Here is a 7,707-nt window from a genome sequence, read left to right as displayed (position 1 = left end):
AAATAAGTTTAAGGAAAGGTGCTGGCTGAGCGCGGTGGCTCATGCTGGTAATCCCAGCACTTTGGGAGGCCGAGGCGGGTGGATCACGAGGTCAGGAGATCAAGACCACGGTGAAACCCCGTCTCTACTAAAAAACACAAAAAATTAGCTGGGCGTGGTGGCGGGCGCCAGTAGTCCCAGCTACTCGAAGAGGCTGAGGCAGGAGAATGGCGTGAACCCGGGAGGTGAAGCTTGCAGTGAGCCGAGATTGCGCCACTGCACTCCAGCCTAGGCGACAGAGAGAGACTCCGTCTCAAAAAAAAAAAAAAAAGAAAGATGCTGTGCCTCCATGTGCGCATAGGCCAGATTTATGTTTGACTTTACACAAACATCTCAGTGTGAGCTTCTACTCCTTTTATTACATGATCACAGTGGATTAATTGGTCTCCTTTCTAGAAGATGCCTGGCAAGTCAATGATCACACAGAATGGCTCTGAGAAAACCAAAGCAGCCTTGAAACTATGGAGAGACACCACAAATATCATACATTTGGCAACATAACATCTCATTTGAGCTCAAACCTTCATACCCCTTTTGTACTTGGGAAACACCTGAATCCTAGAGTACTTTATTCAAAACAGAAGCTATGCAAGAAATGAAGGTGAATGTAATGGATATGACAAAAGTTTTTCTTTATCGTAAGCATGAGAAAATTCATGCTGAAGAGAAATACGATGAATATAATGAACATGTAAAGGCTTTCAGTCATAAGTCACAGCTCATAAAACACTGGAAAACTCAAAAATGGGAGAAACAGTATGACTGCAGTGACTGTGGGAAAGCCTTTTCCCAGAAGTTGGACCTCTTTAAGCATCAAAGAACACAAACAGGAGAGAAGCCCTATGGATGCAGTAGATGTCAGACAGCCTTCACCTGGAAGTCCTGTCTCATTTTACATGAGAGAACCCATACAGGAGAGAAACCTTATGAGTGCAATAAATGTGGGAAAGCTTTTACTGATAAGTCATGCCTTAATAAACATCAAAGAACTCACACAGGAGAGAAATGCTTTGAGTGTCGTACATGTCAAAAAGGTTTTAGTGATAAGTCAAAACTCACTTTCCATCAAAGAACTCATACTGGAGAGAAACCGTATGAATGCAGCAAATGTCAGAAAAGCTTCAGCAATAAGTCACAGCTCATGATCCATCAGAGAGCTCACACAGGAGAGAAACCCCATGGTTGCGATGAGTGGAGGAAAACATTCCCCCTTAAGTTTAACCTCATTTTACATCAAAAAAATCCATACTGGGGAAAAACCGTATGGGTGTAATGAATGTGGGAAAGCCTTCATCCAGAGCTCTGAGCTCAGTAGACATCAGAGAACTCACACAGGAGAGAAACCGTATCACTGTGGTGAATGTGGAAAAGGCTTTAGTGTAAAGTCCTTCCTCATTACTCACTGGAGAACTCATACAGGAGAGAGACCCTATGGTTGCAACGAATGTGGGAAAATGTTCTCCATCAAGTTTAGTCTCATCCAGCCGGGCGCGGTGGCTCACACTTGTAATCCCAGCACTTTGGGAGGCCGAGGTGGGTGGATCACAAGGTCAGGAGATCGAGACCATGGTAAAACCCCATCTCTACTAAAAATACAAAAAATTAGCCGGGCGTGGTGGCAGGTGCCTGTAGTCCCAGCTACTCGGAGAGGCTGAGGCAGGAGAATGGCGTGAACCCGGGAGGCGGAGCTTGCAGTGAGCCGAGATTGCACCACTGCACTCCAGCCTGGGCGACAGAGCGAGACTCCATCTCAAGAAAAAAAAAAAAAAGTTTAGTCTCATCCTATATCAAAGAACTCATACAGGGGAAAAACCCTATGAATGCAGTCAGTGTCAGAAGACTTTCAGCCAAAAGTCACACCTGAATATTCATCAGCGGTCTCACACTGGAGAGAAACCTTATGAATGTGGAGGATGTCACAAAGCCTTCAGTCAGAAGTCCTATCTCCTGATCCATCAGAGAATTCACTCGGGAGACAAGCCTTATGAATGCCTTGAGTGTGGGAAGACTTTCTCTCGTAAGTTTAGTCTCGCTACTCATCAGAGAATCCATACAGGAGAGAAACTCTATGGATGTAGTGAATGTGGGAAAACTTTCCCCATCAAGTTTAGCCTGGTTTTACATCAGAAAACACATACAGGAGAGAAACCCCACGAATGCAGCAAATGTCAGAAATCTTTTGCCCGGAAGTCACATCTTATTATACATCAAAGAACGCATATAGGTGAGAAACCTTAAGAATGTACTGAGTGTTGGAAAACCTTCTCCTGCAGATTCAGCCTCATTCTACATCAGAAAACACACAAAGGAGAGGAATCATAAATGAAGTGAATATCTGGAAGTTGGCAGTGAGAAGGACTAGCTCATTATACCACAAGGTTAATATAAGAGTGAAACCTCAAGGCTGCAGCAAATGTGAACAAACTTTAATTTCAAACTTACACATCATTTCTTATCAGAGAATAGTGCTGGGCATGATGCCAGTCAGGAGGTAATGCCTTTTTCAATAAATGTCAATTGAATATAAGCCAGAGGGAACACACAGGAAGGAACATCTATGTATTATTGATTATGGGGATATTGTTGGCATAAAATGCACTTACATTGGTTTCAGATAATTGACACTAAGGAATAAATTCTGTACTTTAGGTGAGGTGCAGTGGCTCACACCTGTAATCTCAGCACTTTGGGAGGCCAAATTGGAAGGATCGTTTGAGCTTAGGAATTCGAGACCAGTGTTTTCAACATGGGGTTCCATCTCTACAAAAAAATACAAAAATTAGCTGGAGATGGTGCTACTCAGGAGGCTGAGGTGGAGAATTACTTGAGCCAAGAGGTGGAGGTTTCAGTGAGCCAAGATTTCACCAGCCTGGGTGACAGCCTATCTAAAAAAAAATAAATAAATAAGGAAAAGAAAAAAGAAATTTGTAATTTTGTATGTTAATGAATCTGGGAAATCATGCTTTCATCTGTATTTTTTTTCTGCTCTTGTTGTATAATCAGCATTATGGAAACTATTGTATTAAATATGTAAATAAATATGCTTGTCAGAAAACAAAGCAAAAAATACCAGAACAATACCAAATATTATGTGTTTTGTACCTATTTTTATTGTAAAAATGATTGCTCATATTTAGGAACTGCATGTGTTAACATCACAATTGTGAATTGGTAGTATGTATGATTAAATGTGCTTAAAGCCTTCCCATAGAATATCTGCATTGAATCTTTGTATAATGCTACGTAACTTATAATTGAACTGTGCCACGGACCCTACTGGACTGAACAAAGAAGGATGAATGCAGGAAGAAAGACAAATACAAAAGAATATGTTTGGAAGGAGGGGTCAGGGAGCTCCTTGCTTCTAGTGAACAAGGGCCCTGAGCTTCTATAGCACTTCATATTTATTGAGTAAAGAAAATAAGGAGGAGGGGATAGTTGTCGGTCAGCTGCTTGATTTAGTGCAGGCCTGCATGACTGCATTCTTTGAACAGTAGTCTCCAGATGTCCCAGTTTCAGATGTCCCAGTAGATAACCTCAAGGAGCACGGTGCCAGGGAGTGATTGCCCTCAGCATACTTTCTGGTGGCAGGTTTGCCCACATTCTGCATTCATGATAAACAGTTTGCTGTTTGATCATATAGCCTGCAGTGGAATGCTGAATTGGTCATGACCCTCAGGTTTTCGGCTCCCCACAGAACTGCAGTGGTTCATTGTTTTAGTAAAAAACTCAATACAGGCCGGGCGAGGTGGCTCACGCTTGTAATCCTAGCACTTTGGGAGGCCGAGGCAGGCGGATCACGAGGTCAGGAGATCGAGACCACGGTGAAACCCCGTCTCTACTAAAAATACAAAAAATTAGCCGGGCGTGGTGGCGGGCACCTGTAGTCCCAGCTACTCGGAGAGGCTGAGGCAGGAGAATGGCGTGAACCCGGGAGGTAGAGCTTGCAGTGAGCCGAGATTGCACCACTGCACTCCAGCCTGGGTGACAGCGAGACTCCGTCTCAAAAAAAAAAAAAAACAAAAACAAAAAAAACAAAACAAAAAAAACCCTCAATACAATACTGTTTATTTTTATCTCCGTAGTGTTTGCTAGTATTTGTAAATGGGTCTGGAAGATATTGTGCCACTCTTGGGTAAAACTTTATCTCATCAATTCTAAGATAGACATTTTTCCAACATATTACCACTGCTAAAATTTAAGTGTGGCATACTTATTTATATATGTGGCTTAACATATTTAAATGGAGAACTTGGTGTGTAAAATTGTGGTGTGCCATACAACCAAAGGTATCTCAGATTGGATGAAATATAGTAGAAGCCCTCATCTTTATACAGGGTTTTGTTTCTTGTAAACCAACGAAATATTTGGGGATTGAGGAAGATGAGTCTTCCTATCTTCACAGGTTTTATGCCCCTTCTGAATTCTAAATAGTTTGAGAGATAGTCCCTGATATCAGAGAGATGGAAATTAAATAATTTTTGCAGTCCTGGTTTTATTGCATGAATGGATAATGTGGCTTGATCCTATAGTCAAATAAAATAAGCCTCTCTTTCCTTTATAGCCACAAGGTGTGCAAGATGTGTTTCCCTTTGAAACAGCATAAGCCAAATGTGAGACATGTTTTTATTAATCCCTCTCTAGAATGTAGCAGCAAAGTCTCCTAAACGGTTTTCTTAAATTGAGAATAAATTATAAAATACACTGAACTTGATATTAATTTTACAAAATATGTTTCCTTTTCAAGCACAATTTTTTTCCTTAAAATAGATGACTGCAATTATAGCAGTCACTCCGGGTAAGATGTTGAACAGTCTCACATGACTCCACGAGTTATACTTACCTAAGTCTCCAAGAAAGACAAAGGCTACAGTATAGCATGAAAAACAAAATCCAGTGAAATAAAATACATGTAAATATGACGGTGTTCTGAGACACACAGGCACAGATTCCAGGGATCTTTTTCAGTCACACAGGATACTATTTGTCTCCAGATCACCAACCACCAAATATAGGTGAGGTACCTGTTTCAGGGGAACCAAGGCACAAGATTGCTGAGAAGTCTTTTATATACACAAGTTGCAGCCAAACTCAGGCCTTTAAAACACAGTTAGATCATCCATCTATTTTCAAAAGACAGGCCAGGTGCAGTGGCTCACACCTGTAATCCCAGCACTCTTGGAGGCTGAGGTGAATGGATCACTTGCGGTCAGGAGTTCGAGACCAGCCTGGCCAACGTGGTGAAACCCTGTCTTTAATAAAAACACAAAAATTAGCAGGGTGTGGTGATGCACACCTGTAATCCCAGCTACTTGGGAGGCTGAGGCAGGAAAATCACATGAACCCAGGAGGCAGAGGTTGCAGTGAGCTGACATCGCACCACTATGCTCCAGCCTAGGTGACAGCAAGACTCTCAGAAAAAAAAAAAAAAAAAAAAAAAAAGATATTGTAGACAAGTATATGCATCTTAAGGGGAGTTTTGGGATTTTTTTTTTCTTTTCTTTGAGTCAGAGTCTCACTTTGTTGCCCAGGCTGGGGTGCAGTGGTGCGATCTCAGCTCACTGCAACCTCTGCCTCACAGGTTCAAGTGATTCTCCTGCCTCAGCCTCCTGTGTAGCTGGGACTACAGGCACGCGCCACCATGCCCAGCTAATTTTTGTATTTTTAAAAAATATACTTTAAGTTCTAGGGTACGTGTTCACAACGTGCAGGTTCGTTGCATAGGTATACATGTGCTATGTTGGTTTGCTGCACCCATCAACTCGTCATTTACATTAGGTATTTCTCCCAATGCTATCCCTCCCCCAGTCCCCCACCCCCTGACAGGCCCAATGTGTGATGTTCCCCTCCCTGTGTCCGTGTGTTCTCATTGTTCAACTCCCACTTACGAGTGAGAATATGCGGTGTTTGGTTTTCTATCCTTGTGATACATTGCTGAGAATGATACTTTGCCTAATTTTTGTATTTTTAGTAGAGACGGTGATTCACCATATTGGCCAGGCTGGTCTCAAACTCCTGACCTTGTGATCTGCCTGCCTCAGCCTCCCAACTTGTTGGGATTACAGGCATGAGCCACTGCACCCAGCCTTTGATAGCAACTTTTATTGAAGTGGCAGTGCACAGCAGCAGCGGACGTACTGCTCTTTGTGGAGCAGTATGCCCAGAGTAGCAGCTCAGAGGCAGCCCTTCAGTCATATTTCTACCCACTTTTAATTATATGCAAAGTAAGGGGTGGATTATGCAGAAATTTCTAGAAAAAGTGGTAACTTTCAGGTCATCAGCTTGTTGTCACGGAAAGCAGCAATAACTCCCAGGTGTTACCATGGAAATGGTAAACGTGACATGGCATACTGGTGGGTATGTCTTATGAAAAGCTGCTTCTGCCCTGTTGCTGTTTTAGCTAGTCCTTAATTTTGTCTGGTGTTGGAGCCTGGTCTCTTGAGTCAAATCCCACCTCCTACCTTGATAGTGGCTTTTTGTATCCAGTTTTTTCATGGAACACAATTTCAAGTTTCTACGCTTGGTGTTTTCCAAACAGCCTGAAGCAAAAAGCAATCTTTAATATGAATATATATATTGATCCTCACAACTGAAGCGGGCCAGCCCCTCCACACCTGTGGGTGTTTCTCATCAGGTGGGATGAGAGACTGAGAAAAGAAATAAGACACAGAGACAAAGTATACAGAAAGAATAGTGGGCCCAGGGGACTGGCGCTCAGCATACGGAGGACCCACGCCCGCACTGGTCTCTGAGTTCCCTCAGTATTTATTGATCTCTATCTCTACCATCTCGGTGAGGGGGATGTGGCAGGACAATAGGGTGATGGTGGGGAGAGGGTCAGCAGGAAAACATGTGAGCAAAGATCTCTGTGTCATGAATAAATTTAAGGAAAGGTGCTGTCCCTCGATGTGCACATAGGCCAGATTTATGTCTGACTTTACACAAACATTTTAGTGCAGTAAAGAGCAGTATTGCCGTCAGTATGTCTCACCTCCAGCCATAAGGCAGTTTTCTCCTATCTCAGTAAATAGAACGTACGTTCGGGTTTTACACCGAGACATTCCATTCACAGGGACAAACAGGAGACAGATGCCTTCCTCTTATCTCAGCTGCAAAGAGGCCTCCCTCTTTCACTAATCCTCCTCAGCACAGACCCTTTACGGGTGTTGGGCTGGGGGACAGTCAGGTCTTTCCCTTCCCACGAGGCCATATCTCAGGCTATCACATGGGGAGAAACCTTGGACAATAACTGGCTTTCCTGGGCAGAGGTCCCTGCAGCCTTCTGCAGTGCATTGAGACCCTGGGTACTGGAGATTAGAGAATGGTGATGACTTTTACCAAGCATACTGCCTTCGAGCATTTGTTTAACAAAGCACATTCTGCATAGCCCTAAATCCATTAAACCTTAAGTCAACACAGCACATGTCTTTGTGGGCAGAGGGTTGGGGCTTGGGTTACAGATTAACAGCATCTCAAGGCAGAAGAATTTCTCTTAGTACAGAACAAAATGGAGTTTCTTATGTCTACTTCTTCTACATAGACACAGTAACAGTCTGATCTCTCTTTCTTTTCCCCAAACAACTTTAAAGTCAGTAGCTGAGATGCAGGGACTTGTCATGAGCCTTGACTACCCAAGCTAAGTGGTCTATTTTTTTCCCCTTTCTCAAC

The 7,707-nt window shown here is 42.9% G+C and overlaps 1 long non-coding RNA gene across 1 annotated transcript; it reads left to right on the top strand.

The window, feature by feature from the left end:
• LOC115836985 lies at nucleotides 1-7,019 on the top strand. Its single transcript, XR_004032038.1, has 4 exons — nucleotides 1-18; nucleotides 316-377; nucleotides 6,040-6,043; nucleotides 6,999-7,019. It is a non-coding gene; the product is annotated as an uncharacterized LOC115836985 (long non-coding RNA).
• The last annotated feature ends 688 nt before the right edge of the window (nucleotides 7,020-7,707 follow it).

This window comes from Nomascus leucogenys, chromosome 10, assembly GCF_006542625.1.
Source record: "Nomascus leucogenys isolate Asia chromosome 10, Asia_NLE_v1, whole genome shotgun sequence".
Lineage (NCBI taxonomy): Eukaryota > Metazoa > Chordata > Mammalia > Primates > Hylobatidae > Nomascus > Nomascus leucogenys.
This window is presented reverse-complemented; position numbering and strand designations above follow the sequence as displayed.